Source organism: Diabrotica undecimpunctata, chromosome 6 (assembly GCF_040954645.1).
Source record: "Diabrotica undecimpunctata isolate CICGRU chromosome 6, icDiaUnde3, whole genome shotgun sequence".
Taxonomy (NCBI): domain Eukaryota; kingdom Metazoa; phylum Arthropoda; class Insecta; order Coleoptera; family Chrysomelidae; genus Diabrotica; species Diabrotica undecimpunctata.
The window spans coordinates 105830882-105848768 of NC_092808.1; the positions used below are offsets into that span (position 1 = coordinate 105830882).

At 37.0% G+C, this 17887-nt stretch overlaps 1 protein-coding gene across 3 annotated transcripts in view; it reads left to right on the plus strand.

Annotated features, from left to right (window-relative positions):
* nolo (ADAMTS-like no long nerve cord) overlaps positions 1 to 17887 on the plus strand; it is a 2006971-nt gene that overhangs the window by 1718294 nt on the left and 270790 nt on the right. The gene's annotated exons all lie outside the window — the stretch shown is intronic.

Here is a 17887-nt window from a genome sequence, read left to right on the forward strand (position 1 = left end):
AGCAAACCCATACCAATGGGTTACCAATACATACTCCACATGTATTGTCACAAATATCTCATGCGCGTCAGTCCTATAATTTAAATATAGCTTTCGTCTTCTGTTTAGTCTTCCCACATCAACAACGCCCGTCATATCCACGAACAATCCACTATTGCGCACTAACACGGTATTTAGACCCGCCGGTATGAGGATGTCAATGTTCCTTTGGTTCTTGTCACATGGAAGGACTACCAAAGCTTATTGAAACCTATTTTTTCACAGTAAATACACAACCACAACAACGATGTACTGACCGAACAATAATTAACACCGGCTCAGAAGAAACACTAGACATAGCCGACTATGAAATAATAATGGGCCTAAATCAACTAAAAACGAATAAATGTCCGGGAGAGGATAAAATTACAGTTGAAATGTTGAAAATTGGTGGCAGAAAAATGAAACAGGTATTACATATTTTATTTAATAAAGTAATTGATAAAGGAAAGATTCCTCAAAAATGGTACAACTCCGAAGTCATTCTACTATACAAGAAAGGAGACAAAGCAAACATCGTGAATTACCGACCAATATTCTTGCTATCACATCTGTATAAATTACTAACTAAAATTATAACCAACCGCCTATCACATAAGCACGATTTCTATCAAACTATCGAGCAGACTGGATTCAGAAAACATTTTAGTACCATAGACCACTTGCACACCGTAAGAACACTGATAGAAAAATGCACCGAGTGTAATGTTTCAATTCATATGGAGTTCGTCGATTTCCATAAAGCATTCGATTCCATTATGGGTACTGCTTGAATCTCTAGAAAATGCACGTATAGATTCAAGATACACTAACATAATTAAAAACATATATGAAAATGCCACCATGCAGATTAAGCTGGACGAAAGCACAAAAACTAATCTCATAAGACTACAACCGGGAGTAAAACAAGGAGACACCATCTCTCCCAAACTATTTACCCTTGCTCTAGAAGACATTTTTAAGAAACTTGAATGAAACAACAAGGGTATAACATAGTTTTAATACCCGATAATATCCAAGAACTAAAGGATATGTTACAACAATTAAATGCAGTTTCAGGAGCGGTAGGCTTAAAAATGAACTACAGTAAAACAAAAATACTGAGCCGAGACCAGACAAATATAACAATACAAAATGATACCATAGAAAATGTTGAACATTATGTATATCTAGGTCAAACTAGGAAAACCACATTAAGATGCTGAAATTAAAAGAAGAACACAACTGGCATGGGGAGCTTTCGGCAAACTAACATATATCTTGAAAAACACCTTCATTCCTGTAAACTTAAAGAAAAAGGTGTATAACACATGCATACTACAAGTTTGTTCCTATGGCTTGAAGACAGTAGCCCTTACCAAAAAATCTGTTAAAAAATAAGAAACACCGCAAAGAGCAATAGAACGAATCTTCTTCTTCTTCTTCTTCGTCTAGCCATTCACGTCCACATCTAAACATAAGCCTCTTCAAGTCTTCCTTTTCATTGTTTTTTATTGTACGCTACTTGTAGCCAATTTTTCCCGGCAGTCCTTTTCAGATCATCTGTCCATCTCATAGGAGGTCTGCCTCTGGGTCTTTTGTGTTGGTATGGTCTCCAGGTTAAAATTGATCTGTGCCATTTGTTTAGATTTCTCCTAGCTACATGTCCAGCGTATTCCCATTTCAACTTTAATGATTTTTGCACCACATCGGTGACTTTGGTTTTCTGTCTTATCCATGTGTTTGTTTTCTTGTCCTTAAGTGATATACCTAGCATTGCTCTTTCCATCGCGTGTTGAGTGACTCTAAGTATATTCATATTCTTTTTTGTGATTGTCCATGTTTGTGCCGCATAAGTTAATAAATAGAATGAATCATGCTTGGAATATCACTGAGAGACAAGATTAGAAACACCAAGATAAGACGTAGAACAAAGATTAGGGATATTGTGGAAGAAATTACAAAAATGAAATGGCGCTGGGCGGGTCACGTAGCCCGATATAATGACAACAGGTGAAATCGGAGAATTATAGAATGGAGACCAAGGATGACATCAAGAAGCATGGGAAGACCTCAAAAACGATGGGTAGATGACATAAGAGCAGTGGCATGCAAATAATGGATTAGATTGGTGCAATATAGAGAAAAATGGAAGCAATGGGGAGAGACCTACATTCAGGAGTGGATGGAAAATGGTTGACAAAGAAGGTATTAAAACCTATCCTCTATCTGATCTCATTTATATTACAGATCTATTTAGTATATAAATAATATATGCTTATTTGACACAAGACAAAGTTCTCCTCGCTCCTTTGAAATCTACAAAATACTGGCAAGTAAACCTAAATAAAATTGAAATTTATTAAATAAACTCGTCTACAAGACCATCCTTAGTCAAATTTGAAATGGAATCCAGTAATAGTCACCGCCATCTATTTTAACTTCACAATCCAACGCTAATTAATAGTATAACGTGTTTAAGGTCCATAGTAACTGCCCCGTGCCCTATTAGGACCTCATCAATTGAGAAAGATTTTCATCTACATTTAGTAAAAATGTTATAAGTTGTAGTCTATAAGCCCATGGTAATCTTTTAATGGGTCATTCGGACCAGCACGAATCATATATAAAATAATACTACAATGTCTAATAACAATTTTAGAAACTATGCTTTCAATTATTATCGGTACATGTAAGTCGCAGGTAAGATAAACTTACCACTCAAGGGGGTGTTTTTTTGGCCACACATTTTTGTACGGCATTTGTAACTTAGGTAGGTAAAAATAATGACCTGAGACTTAATTCCATACAAAAATACTGGTATTAGGAGCAAGGGAAAATTGACATAGTACGGCATTCACAAAGTTTCGAATAGGTATATAGATATTTATTCATTATTCGCATTGTTTTATTCTTATTTCATTGATGAAATGGTTTTACCACCCTATCAAAGGTATCTTCCATTTTGGGATCAACTAGTTTGACACTTCTTTTCTAGTTAGTGGTACAGCCAAATAATTCGTTAGTGGTACAGCCAAACCCCTCTCTTAAATTTTCCACCCAGGACATTCTTCTACGGCCTGGATTTCTGCGTCCTTAGATTTTTCCTTGCATTATATTTTGTAGGAATGTGTAGTTTTGTCCTCTCATCAGGTGGCCAAAGTATTCAAGTTTTCTCTTTTTATATTCAGTATAATTTCTGGATCGTTATTTATTCTGCGTATAACCTCTTCATTTGTAATTTTATCCACCCAACTTATTTTTAGTATACAACGGTAGCACCACATCTCAAAGCTTTTAAGATTTTTAACATTCTTCTGTTTAAGAGTCCATGCCTCAACACTTAGACTTCTCTAAATGTACTTATTTTAAACTTTGTTCTGTTCTTACTTTGAATGCATGTATGAATTCTTATTCTTTGTGTTTTTACTGCTTTTTATTTAGTGTCAAATATCATAGTAGTTGATTTTACATTTTTCTTAGAGAATTTGTCTTTCAGTATCACACATTTTTCTGTCACATAAAATAACACTCACTTTTTGACGTGACAACGTCTTAAATTAGGTTGTGGCTCGGAGTCATTCATGAAAAAGTGTAACGCCCGCTCACGTCTGTTACAGTGAGTCACCGAACGAGAGAGAGGCCCGCCGGACCGGCGAATGCCTTGTGTCTCTCTCCCACTCAAACATGATCGGTCCGCTGCGCGCGCAGCACTAGAGAATTAGGCGCGTTGAATCGGTGCGTGCTTGTGTCTCTGTCTTTCTCGAGCGTTCTTGGCGTAAACAAAATATATTTCTATAGTTAAAATTTGTGCAATTCTTATTTTCATTCAATTCCTTGTTCCTATTGTGCAATTTAATAATATTCATATCAATAAATATTCTACCGAGAAAAAGACGTTGTCACGTAAAATCTTCGCCCGTAAAACCGACTTTACAGGCAACCGATTTTTTATCACTTGTTTATTGCTTCCTACTTAATGAATTTTTTTATGAAAACTTTAGATAGGTACCCTATTTTTGTTCCATTCAGTTTTAGATCTTTTACTTCAAAAACTGTGACAGTTATATCACTGTCACAGTCTTAGCTGTAATCTACTTTCGGTATATTTCTCCATTATTAGCATACATTAAACATCAAGAAGAAGAATGCAAACCTGTACATTCACAATAACGAAATCGAACGGGTGCACAAATATAAATGTTTGCGAACAAGCGTTAATAACAACAATGACATCACAGAAGAAATAAAAACTAGAATTGGAAAGGCTTCGAGCTACTTTTGTTAATATGAAGGACATTCTGGGGAGTCATGACATTAACTTAAACCTGAAAATGAGATTGGTTAGATGCTACATGCTCTTCTCGATACTGCTGTACGTACAAGAGACTTGGACTTTAAACAAGAGCAATACCGATAAACTAGAGGCCTTCGAAATGTGGATATACAGAAAAATTTTAAAATACCTTGGACAGACCAAGTAACAAATAGTGTAGTTCTTCGAAGAATGAACAAAGAACGGGAGCTGTTAATCACCATCCAGAGAAGAATGTTGGAATATCTTGGTCATGTGATGAGAGGAAAAAAGTACCGATTGTTCCAGTTAATTATCCAAGGAAAGATTCAGGGCAAACGAAGCGTGGGGAGACGACGTATATCTTGGCTGCTCAATTTAAGAGATTGGTTCCAGTGCACATCTAACCAATTATTTAGAGCAACAGCTTCAAAGATACGAATAGCAATGATGATTGCCAAACTCCGTAGAGTAGAGGGCACTTGAAGAAGAAGAAGAAACATCAAGAGATTTTACCTTGGAATTTTACTGTTATCCGATCCAACAATAATGATAATTAAATTGGGACTAAGTGCTAAACTTTATGAAGAAAGATATTTTAGTTAAATATTTTAAACATTAAAATAAAACACCATATTATACATTTTAGTTTCCGATTCGAACGGTTCTACTATAAAAGGATTTTAATTTTTTTTATATTTAGGATTTTAATCGACAAATGACTTATATTGACACATATTTCATTCTATCCTAGCATTTTCTTTTCCGATGCTTGAAACGGTGAACAAACTGCAAATTGCAAAGAGGTTTACAGCCACCCGCGATAACCCTGCACTCAATTTCAGGGTGACTTGTCGAATAAAACCACCACGAGCTGTAAGAATGAACCATTTTTTCTAATATTTTTAACAAAAAAAAAGGAATCATAAAATCGAAGATCCGTTGAAGTATTAAAAAAACTGTATTAATTTTAGACATAATAATGATTAAATCTATTTAAAAAAAAAATCTTAAGAACACTGAATCAGAAATTTTGGATACGACTTTCTTTAATTAAATTAATCATATAACCAATACTATACAATGTACCTACTTTGTAATATTATTTTATTATTGGACTGTACAACAAATATTTGAATAATATATGGTAATAAGTGTAATCCCTGAGCACAACCTCTGGCTCATCACAGAATCTCTTATTTGTTTATTTGCTAAAAACTATTTGTTTGTACAAAATATTTAACTTATAATTATTTTAAGTTATATTATGATGAAATTATACTATTTTAATATTGTTTTATGTTGTATAATGGGAAGTAAATACACAATATTATTATTATATACAAGAATAACAAACAAGGTTGAGTTTCGAGCTAATCAAGCAGGCTTTAGGCCAGAATCCTCCTGCATAGACCACATTAATACTGTGAGGGTAATAATGGAACAATCGGTTGAATGGAACACACCCCTATACATGGTTTTTGTTGATTTTGAACGTGCCTTTGATAGCTTGTCTCACGCTGCTCTATGGAAAATTTTAGAGCTAAGAAACATCCCGCAAAAAATAATTTCTGTTATATACTGATGCGAAATGCAGCGTGACACACAATGGGATCAACAGTGACGAATTCAACGTACTTACTGGAGTTAGACAGGGATGCGTGCTTTCTCCGTTTCTTTTTAACATAGCTATAGACTATGTTCTCTCCAAACTAGACTCCGACACAAGAGGAATACAATGGACGTTAACCACACGCCTAAGCGATCTAGAATACGCGGACGATATCTGTCTATTAGGTCAAAGGTTCCAAGATCTGGCTTACCAATTGGAAACACTTTTCACTGAAGCCAATAAAATAGGTTTGAAAATCAATATTAGTAAAACCAAGTCCATGAGAATAAATGCAAGGAACAACACGCTATTTACTATCGACAATATGCAGATTGAAAATGTGGAAAACTTTACGTATCTTGGAAGTGTCATAACAGAAAACGGAGGTACAGAAGACGATATTCGTATGAGGATACGAAAAGCTCAACAAGCTTTCAGCACGCTTAACCCTGTTTGGATATCTGGCGAGTATACTACAAGGATAAAGATCCGAATATTCCGATCAAATGTCATGTCTGTTCTACTCTACGGATGTGAAACCTGGAAAGTGACAAACACCCTCACAGACAAACTGCAGGTCTTTGTTAACAAATGTCTACGAAGAATTGTTCGTATATTCTGGCCTAACACCATCAGAAACGACGATCTGCTACACCTGACCGAACAAAAGAGGGTACAAAATGAAATTAAGTCCAGAAAGTGGGGTTGGATCGGTCACACACTCCGAAAAAATAGTTGCAGTATCGCAAAGACTGCCCTAGAGTGGAATCCCCAAGGGAAAAGAAAAGGAGGTCGCCCAGTACAAACTTGGAGAAGATCCATCATGGATGAGATAAGAGGCCAAGGAAAGTCTTGGAATGAGGTGAAGGCCTTAGCGCAAAATAGAACCCGATGGCGCATTTTCACTGAAGCTCTATGCTCCACTTAGGAGTATAAGAACCTTATATATATATATATATATATATATATATATATATATATATATATATATATATATATATATATATATATATATATATATATGTATATATATATTATTATATACAGGGTTAGGATAAGGTATGGAACCAACGAAACATCTTTCAAACAAAATGTCGCTATTTAGAAAACTTTGTATACAAGTACAATTACACATACTTATAACGCATCTGAAACCATATTTTTTATACACTGAAACACCCTTAACTTATTTAATGTAAATGGAAACTCTTTATACTTTTGCGGATTTTAAAAGAACTTGTTATTCCTAATTCATAAAACGTTTTCTGTCTCTTTAAAAATTAAATAGTACTTAATTAATAAATAATATATCAATAAATATTAATATAATAATAATTGACAAATAAAGTTATTATTTATTTATTAATTTGATAGATTTCAACAAAATTGGTAAAGTTTACAGGTTGTATAACGACTGCGCCCATGATGTAAATGGACTCTTACAAATGTTTACTGTGACAGCTATTTCGTAAAAAGCCTTATTTAATGTGCTACTTTACAAATCACTTCCAAAGTACAGATATAAAAATTCACCATAAAATCTTTTACTAATAACTCTTTTTGTCGCATTTTAATACAATGGTCTTCTTCTTCTTCTTTTTATGTAGACATGACTCTGTCTGTTTTTCAATTCGCCTCCAGTAAGTTGTCGTTCCATCGTTTTCGTTGTCTTCCTGTTGATCATCTTCCTATTAAAGAACTGTCTCTTGCCATCTTTACTAGCCTATTTGTTGTCATTCGGCTTATATGATTGTTCCATTCTACTATTCTATTTCTTACTCAGTTCTTGATGTTCTCCACCTTGCATTTACGTCGTATATCTATACTTCTAGCTCTGTCCCATAGTGTCTTGCTATCAATTTTTCTAAGTGTTTTCATCTCTGCTGTTTCTAACATCCTTTTTGTCCTCTCTGTGTCAGGTCGTGTTTCTGCTGCGTATGTCATTATTGGTCTGATGACTGTTTTGTAAATTCTGCCTTTTATTTCTTTCCCAATATTTTTATTTCTCCATATTGTTTCATTCACTTAATCTTCCACTTCAGTTTTGAGCATTTCGTAGCTATATAACGTAATGCCTAGATATTTAAACTCCATCATTTGTTCTATTATTTGACCTTCCAGCTCCAATTTACATCTTAGTAAATTTGCTGTTGTAACCATGCATTTTCTATTTTGTTTTGTTTTTTCTGGGGAGGGGGAAAATTAACTTGTTAAATTTTATGGCAATTATATTAAATTGGTGCAGCATGTGTTGTAAATCGTCTTCACTTTGAGATAGTAGTATTGCATCGTCTGCATAGCAGATTATTTTAAGTTGTTTTTCTCCCCTTTGGTATCCTTTTTTACTTATTACTTTTTTTATTATTTCATCCATAATCAGGTTGAACAATAGATAACTCAGGGAATCTTCTTGTCTTACTCTATTGCCAGCTTCAACAGAATCGGTTAGTTCTTCTTCTACTTTTACTTTTATTGTGTTATTTTAGTAGATATTTTTGATCGTTCTGAGTATTCCTATAGGTATCTCTCTTGCGTACAATAAGTGGAAAACGTCCTGTAATTTGACCCGGTCAAATGCCTTCTTAAGGTCCACGAAATATAGATATGCCGGTTTGTTGTATTCTAACGATTTCTCTTGCACTTGCCTCATTATAAATATAGCGTCAGTGCATGATCTTCCCTACCTAAAACCTTGTTGTTTTTCTGGTAGTGTTATAATTTCATTCAGTTTATTTGTTATCACTTTGGCTGTTAATTTTAGTGTTGGGTTTAATAAATTAGTTTCTCTGTAATTTTCCTGGTCCGATTTGTCTCCCTTTTTGAAGAGATGTTTTAGGATGCTTAATCTGCATTCTTGAGGAATTCTGTTTTGTTCTATTATTTCTTGGATTAGTTTTAACAGTTGTTTGGTCAGATCTGGTCCACCGTACTTTAGGAGTTCGTTCGGTATTCTGTCCTATTCTCGTAATTATTTTTTAATTTCCTTAATGTTTACTTTACCTCTTCCTCCTCAATATTTATTTCTTCGTTTGTCGTCACCTCTGGTGTTGGTGGTTTATTATCGTCACCTTTAGCAAATAGGGATCGAAAGTAGTCTACCCATGTTTCCTTATAAATTTTTCGTTTTTATTAGTTCCTTCCTCTCTTTTCTTTCTCCTCTGATCATTCTCCATATTTCTTTTTTTGGTCTGTAGAAGTGGTGTTCCATTTGTTTTGAAAAGCTGTCAGTACTCCATTTTTATTTGTCTAACTAAAGTATTCGTTTCATTTCTGATTCGTATATAGTGGTTATATGCCTGTTTTGTTTGTTGTGTTCTGCATTCTAAAAAGGCTTTCTTCTTTTCTTCACATTTTGTCTTCACTTCCTCTTTAAACCGTGTTGTTTTCTTTTTTGATATGTTTGTTACTTTCCTCTCTTCAAGTGATTCTGTTGCTGCGTTAGTTATGTTATTTTTAAGTTTTTCCCATCTTTCCTCGATGTTATCATTTTCTAATATTTTATTCCCAGCGATCTTCTCGCCTCTGATATTTTGTAAGTATTTTGTAGACTCCGTATTTAGTCCTTCGACTTTGGTTTTTGTTTGTGTTAGCGCCGCTCTCTTGGGTGTGAAGTATTTTAGGATGATTCTTTTTTTACATAATACTTCCTCCCATTTTCACCCCTTTTTAGGGGTGAAAATGGGAGGCAATTACGTTGTTTTCAATATTTTGTCATCATTACATAAATTTTTGAACCTAGGTTCTAGATCTATTACCCAATCATGTATTACGTGTATAAACTAAATATTTAAAACCAACTTGTTTTTAATTTTTTCATCTTTTGAGCTAAAGAACTTTTGCTATACTAATATTTTTATTGTTTACTTAGTCTAGAAACAATAGCATTTTATATTTTTTTGGTTATTTATTAGAGCTCTTACATACCTGTATTATATTTTTAAGTAATAACAAATAATGCTAAGACTATGACTACCAAACATAAAATACAATATTCCTCCTTTGTTAAAAATAAAAGAATAACATTTTATTTAGTTAGTGAAAATACAAGTAAGAACAACTACTTGTCATAAAACACTATAATTGGTTTCAAATGAGTGTAGAGTAATAAATCATGAAGTGTCATAAAATTTGCCTGAATTTCGGTGTCGTCATGGGCGTAGGCAAATGGACGGATGTCAACTTCGTCGTCAAAAATTGATGTACCTCAAAATATCATATTTTGGATATTTTGTGATAACCAATTTTATTTAATTTTTCGATTAACTTATTCTTCAAACTCGTATTCCATTATATGGTCATTAAAGCTAATTACATTTTTATTTATAAAAACAAATTCACTTCCTTACTGAACGAATAAAAGCATTAGAAGAAACTGATAAGGGTATGACGCACCTCCTAATATTACTAAGAACTAAAATAAATCAACATGAAGACTAATAACGCGTAATGAGGTTTTACTTACACTTTCATTATAATCCCTCTTTTATTTTATTATTATCATTCGACATTCGACATTCGAGTTAGTAATTGTTACTACACCAATTAAACGTACAGTAATATTGTGATATAGAAATAGTAAAAAAGTTATAAAATGGCGACATTTACTCCAAAGAAAAGAGGTGTAAAAAATTCTCCGCTATCTGTTAGTGAAAAAGTTATAATTTTAAATGTATATGATTGCATAAAACACGATCACCCTAGTTTGTCTGTGCAAGAAAGTGTTGAGCGATGTGCCCGAATGACTGGAATTGGACAGTCCACGATTTTTAAATTATTGCGAGAAAGAAAGATATCAGGCCAGTTAAGTCCATGCAAGAGAAAATCAGGAAGACCAATAAAAATCTTAGGTGAAGACACCAAACGTGACATTCGAAGAAAAGTTCATTCGTTTTATTTTAAAAAGGAAATACCCACCCTTGACAAAATACTAATGGAGATAAGCCAAGATAACGATATTCCTTTGATATCCAGAAAACTTTTATGGAAAACTTTAAAAAGTATGAATTTTTCCTGGGAAAAGCACAATCGAAAGGCACTATTACTGGAAAGTGATGAAATCATTTGCTGGAGACGAAAATATTTGAGAACTATAAAACAGTACCGCAGAGAGCACAAGAAAATTTTTTATCTTGATGAGACGTGGATAAACGAAGGTTATATAGTCCAAAAAATGTGGCAAGATAAAAATGTAACAAGTGCTCGCCAAGCTTTCATAGAAGGCCTTTCGACGGGTATTAAAGTGCCTTCGGGAAAAGGGAAGAGGCTTATAATTGCTCACATTGGAAGCGAAGAAGGATTTTTAAAAGAAGGTTTGTTAAGCTTTGAGTCGTGTCGGACGGGAGATTATCATGAGGACATGAATTCGGATGTCTTCGAAGACTACTTCGGGGAAATGTTAAAATTTCTTCCAGCTGATTCGGTCGTGGTTATGGATAATGCAAGCTACCATTCAAGGCGCATAGAGAAGGTACCAACTTCAGCTTGGAGAAAGCAAGAAATTATTAACTGGCTGTCAAATAAAGGTATTCAGTTTGAGACGAATTCAATAAAGAAGGAACTACTAGCTGTAGTAAAACAACATAAATCTCGCTTCATAAAATATGCCGTAGAAGATGTAGCAGAAAAGTATAAAGTAACTGTGCTACGCCTACCGCCATATAATTGCGAATTAAATCCCATAGAACTTATATGGGCACAAGTTAAAGGATATGTTGCAAGCAAGCAAGCAAGCAATTTAATTAAACCCAGCCTGTGAGAAATGTTCACCCCTAAGAATTACGTTCGGGTGTAACAATTCATTGGAGCGAGGTGTATTAACTCGAGTAAAAACAGGAGTCACTCCACCGCGCTCGAATGCTCCAGACCATCCCTTTCCCCCCTATAGCACTCTGATGCGCGATAGGGGCACAACTATCAGCCAAATGCTCTTCATGTGGAGATCCTGGGTAATAGAACCCCAACATGGTTTCCTAACCGAATTCAAAACTCAGGACAGCGCATTGTCGCTATATTCCTGTTATCTTGTGGCTTATCCGCGAACTAAAATTGCTTACTTGGGCCTCAAGTCTCCGCTCTGAGCTAGGCTCAGTTCGGCGACTTGCTGCTCAAGGGGTTGGGCCCTACATGCCCGAGTTTTTAGTGGTTTTTGTTAATATTTTTTTGTGGCTTGCGCCGGATTTTGTTAGTAGTTTTTTGATTTTTTTGGTGGCCGAAGCCGTTTTTTTGTTGTTTTTTGGATTTTTTTTGTAGGATGCCTGAAACATAAAATCAGAATTAGTGCATATTTATATAATAAATTATCTACATAAAATTTACTGGGTCCACGCTGTACGTTGCGATTGTCCACAAGGGTTATGAGCTACGAACTATCTTCATTGTGCGTTGTTGTTGTTTTTTTGAAGTGTTTTCTCTCTGGTGTTTTGTTTTCTCTCTGGTGTGATTGTTGATTTTCTCTCTAGTATTATGATTTTATTCTACTATTTGTTGTTTGGGTCTTTTGTGCTTCCATCTGTGGAAAGCGTCATACCTCAATATCTCTCGCAATATGTGGTTGGGGTGGTTCTCTATCTCCGCGAACTTTGTCCTAGCTTTTTCTTTCATTGTGTCGGTCACTCTGATTTGTTGTAGTTCTCTAAAGAGAAATCTTTCTGCTACGTATCTCGGTACGTTGACTGCTTCTCTTAGGCTGTTGTTATGTGCCGCTTGTATTTTCTTTTTTGATGTATTGCATATGTGTCCCCATGCGAGAGATGCATATGTTAGTATAGGAAGAATTATACAATTTATTAATCTTATTTTTGTTTTCAATCTAAGTTTGCTTTTTCTTCCTGCTAGGCCTCTTATTGATGCTCTTGCCATGTTGGCTTTTTGTACTGTAGCTTCTACATGTTTGCTAAATGTTAAGCCTTTGTCCATGATTACTCCGAGGTATTTTGCTTCACTTTTCCACTCGATAGGATTGTCTTGCACAGTTACCTGTTCTTCTGGTTGTTGGTGCCTCTTTTTGAAAAGTACAGCCTGTGTCTTTTCGGAGTTTATAGCGATTTTCCATTTTAAACTCCATTCTTCTATGTCATCTAGCGCTGTTTGTAAGTTGTTTACCGCTATGTCTACATTTCTGTGTTTGGCCGCTATCGCTGTGTCGTCGGCATAGAGGCTTAGTAGTGTACCTGGTGTTCTAGGTATGTCTGCTGTGTATATCGTATACAGTAGAGGTGACAGTACCGCTCCCTGTGGCACTCCAGCCTCCGGGTTCCCGAGTTCGGATAGGACTTGTCCTATCCGGACTCTGAAACTACGATTGCTTAAGTACGAAGAGATTAGTCTTGTCATTGCTCCGCTGTAGCCGTATCGTCTCATTTTGTAGATAAGTCCTTTATGCCAGACTCTGTCGAAAGCTTTGCTTACATCTAGGAAGACAGCTCCTGTGAATTGTTTGTCATTAAATCCAGCTGCTATGTACTCTGTTAATCTGAGTACTTGTAGCTCACTGGAGTGTTCTGATCTAAAACCGAATTGGGCTTCGGGTATTATATCTAATCTATCTGTTTCAGCTTGGAGTCTGACGAGTATTATTCTCTCTACAATCTTGCTGATTGCAGGTAGTAAGCTTATTGGCCTGTAGTTTTGCGGGAATGTGCTGTTTTTTCCGGGCTTTGGTAACATTATGACATGAGCCTCTTTCCATCTGTTTGGGAATTTCTTGAATCTTAGCATCGCGTTGATAATATTTGTTAGATATACTATGGCTCTCGCTGGTAAGTATTTTAGAGCCCTGTTCGTTATTTGATCAGGACCAGGTGCTTTTTTCGGCGAGCTATTTTTAATTAGCTCGTTTATCTCCTCCGGTGATGTAGGAGGGATGATTTCGTTCGGGTTTTCAGGTCTTCCTCTTTGTCTTTCGACTTCTTCTATGAAGTCGATGTCCTCATCTGGGTGGTAATTTAATGTACACTCTCTTTCGAGAGTACTCCTCATTACTTCTGCTTTTTCCTCTGTGGTGTAGACTATTCCGTTTTCTCCATGTAATGGAGGGATTTGCTTTCTGTCGTTTCTCAGTATTCTCTGGAGCCTCCAAATATTTTGCATATTTGGTCCTTGCTCCTCCATGTCTCTTATGTGGTTTTCCCAGCTTTCACTACGGTGTTGTTGTAGTGCTGTTTTGACCTCTCTGTTTAGCCTATTTGCTCTATTTTTGTCTGCCTGGTTCCTTGTCCTTCTCGCTGTCTGCTTTGCTCTGTTCTTTTCCCTTATTAAGTCTTTTATTGCTTGTGGTATATCCTTAAATCTTCCCGTGTGCATTTCTACTTCCTCTTCTGTAGTGCTGTTTCTGAGTGCTTGTTGGATGATGTTTTCCAACTCTAGGACTCTGTCTTCTATTTCTCGTGGGTTGTCTATCACTGGAACTATGTTAATTCCAGTGCTCACGAGTCTTTTAAAGTTTGTCCACTTTGTTTTCTTTTTAACTCTTTTGATTGTACTTTCTTCTTCCCACGTTCCTAGTTCTAATAGGATGGGGTTGTGGTCCGTTGTGCCTTCGTTTAATGTTTGTATTTCTGTTTGTAGTCCTAGGTTTCTTGCTACTACAATGTCTATGTGTGTAGGAAGTCCGTTTCCTGGGTAATGCGTTGGGTCTGTGGGGCCCATTGCCATAACGTCGTCATTATTTTCTATGTATATGTTTAGTAGTCTTCCGTTTCTGTTCGTAGCTCTGTCGTTCCAGTTTGGGGATCTTGCGTTTAGGTCTCCTATTATGATTGAGGGTTCGTTGTTTAGGAACATATTTAAGTCGTCTTCAATCAGTAGGTCTTGTGGTCTTACGTAGGCGGAGGTAATTCTGACTTCTCCTTGCCTCATTTGTACTCTTATTGTTGTTGCTTGCATAGTATTTAGTTGTGGTGTTAGAATTCTGATGTGACCTATGCCTTTTTTCACTAATATTGCTGTGCCACCTGATCTTGCTGTGTTGTCGTTCCTGTATATGTCGTAGCCTGGAAACTTGATGTTGATGTTGTTCGTGAGCTTTGTTTCCTGTATTGCCACGACGTCCATTTCATATCTATTGACCAGTTCGTCCAGTATATTCTGGTTGGTCCTTATGCCTCCTGGGTTCCAGGAGCCTATCCTCAAGTATCCCCTGTTTGCTTGCACTAGTTCAGTGCTAGCTTTATATCTGCAATCGCCTCGTGGACAATTCTAGTGACCAGTTCCTTAACTGAGTTCACTAGGCCGTCTTGCTGTTGTTTCGAGATCAAGATGGTGTTCTCGGTATTTTGCGCTTTTGCTGCCTGTGCGTAGGAAGGTCCGCTTGATGTTTGTTGCGGCCTTGTTTGCGGGGCTTGTTGTCTCTGTGGTTGTTTTCTTCCCCAGGTTGGGCATCTGGGGCATCCTCTGAAGTTTGCCGGGTGTTGACCCTGGCAGTTGGCACATTTTGCCTTTTGTTCTCGGGGCATTTGGCAGTTTCTTGTGGAGTGATTTTCTCCGCATCGTACGCATCGAGGTGTCTTAAAACACGCTCTCTGCGCGTGGTGGTACCCCTGGCAGTTGAAACACTGCGTGGGCCCAGTTGCTTTTCTGAGGTCTTCGATGTGAACCTTCATATGCATCAGATTAGTAATGCGCCTGGCTTTTTCCACGTCCTCCTTCTCCAGTGTCAGCACAAACATTGGTAGATTTCTTTTATCACTCTTTCTGGAAATCATATTCTTTATTGATTCACATTCGATATCATACTCTTCTTTGAGAGTATTGAACATTTCTGTAACGTCTGTGTTTGGAGGTAGTCCTCTTAAAACCATTCTTGGTTTTATGTCTTCCTCTAGTGGGAAGGCAATCCACTGTATAGGTGTTTTTTGACTATACTCCTCTATGATTTTTACCATAGACCTATAATCTTCTGGATTTTTCGCTTGTATTAACGTTTCTCGTCCACTTCTCGATAGTCTATTCGACGTTATCACCTTCTTTTTCTGAGCAATGTCTAGTATTGCTCCTGTCTGGCTGACGCTCTGTAATTTAATTACAGGCGGCTTTGGTTTCCACGTTGGTTTATCTTGTTTCGTGGTTTGTTCTCCGTCGGTTTCCATTGCTTGTGCTTGGCATGGAGTCGGAGGGCGTGGTGTAGCGCGCGCATCTCTTTCCTGATGACACTCTAGTTCTGTTGCACTAGGGGTCGCTAGTGGAGGGAAGTCTTCCTTCACGGCCTTCTTCTTGCTGTTTTTGGGTTCTTCTGCTTGTTTTCCCTTTTTTGTATTTTCTATTGTTGTTTTTGTCTTTGGGATTGTTCCCGTGGACTTTTCTGCGGTTGCTTTTGTCTTTGGGATTGTTCCCGTAGACTTTTCCGGTTTTGACGCCTTTTTGGCTTGGGTTTCCCAGGTATCTTCTTTGCTGCTCTCTTTTGAGACCGTTTCTGTTGTCTTCTTGGTTTTTTTATTTTCTTTTCCATTGCTAAGTTCTTGGAACTTTGAGTCAATGTGGCCAATTATTGTTTTTTGCGAGGTTACTATCGTATCCTGCAGTTCTTCAATTTTCTGTTTTAGTGCTGCTATTTCGGCGTCCTTTTCTTTCAATATCATCTTCATCTTTGCCAGTGCGGACTTTTCGTCCTCACTGCTCCTCTGTCTCATCCTTTTTGTAGTGGCTCGTTTTTCGAGTGGTACGTCGTCGTCAGTGGAGTACATTTCTTTTTCGCGGTTTCCCTCCGCGCGGTCTTTTGTTCGTTTTTTCTTGGTCTTGGGGCGTTTGAAGTCCCCTTCGTGTATGTCCTCGGTGGGGAGATTTTCAAAGATCTCGTAATTTGTGTCCTGGTCTTCTAGGAGGGCATCATAGATATTATAGTTGAGTTTATACCTCGAACTATAACCATTGGGGCTTGGAGTGGCCTTTCGGCAGGGTGGGGATCGTGACCGATCCATAATCGCGTGGGGTGGAAGTCCTAATCTTTGGAGGAAAGCTTATTTTTTTGACCGTCTGACCCGTTGTCAGCACGGCTTCTGGGTGCCACCCAGTACCTTTACTCGGAAGTTCACGCTCTAGGCAGAACTAGAGTGGGATCCGCTTGAATTTCTTACCTCCCTGACCTTGGGGCCGTGTCTGCCAGGTGTAATTTCTAAAATATTACACCTCACAGTGTCATCCCAATCGTAGTACAGGAAGTATCCCGACGGGCTAAGCCCGTTTACTTTTTCACTTGCCTATGCCTTGATTTTGGCCTCCGTGAAGATTCGATTAATACAAATCTCCCCGGTTCAGCTTTGTCTCGGCATAGGCTTTTGCCTCTAGTGGCCTCGGCCGCGGCTAACGCAAGTCTCCGCTCTGCCGTGCTTATATTCACGGCACAGACTGATAAGTCCGGCTTCGACTCAACGCTGCAGCTCCTCGGCGGTCTTCAGGTGTCGCTTCTACTGCACGTCCGTACTGTTCAGCGGCTGACGCTGAACTGGATATGTTGCAAGGATATGTTGCAAGGCACAATACCACATTTAAAATGAAAGATGTCAAGGTATTGTTTGATCAAGCCATTATGGAAATCACATCAGAAAACTGGCAAAAAGCAATCCAGCATGTTTTAAAAGAGGAAGATAAAATGTGGGAACTGGACAACTTGGTCGATCAGGTGGTTGACCCTATAATTATAACACCAGGGGATGATGACAGTTCTTCGGATGAAGACTATAGTGATGTAGAATTGTAATAACGTATCCAGTAAAGTTTTTGTAGTTTTTGTGAATAAATTGATTTAAACTCCCCACAAGTGTTTCAATATGTAAAGTTCATTCGTGTGTGTTTGTGAGTATTTCCCGATTTCGGTTCGTATATATTTTATTGTTACATTTTATATTTTTTTAATAACACTGTTCTGCTGTATTACATTTTTATTTCCTTTAATATGATTTTTAAGAATGCATATTCTTTTGTCAATTAAACCACTAGCGCGCCTCTGGCTCAGTGTTTATCTGTCGATA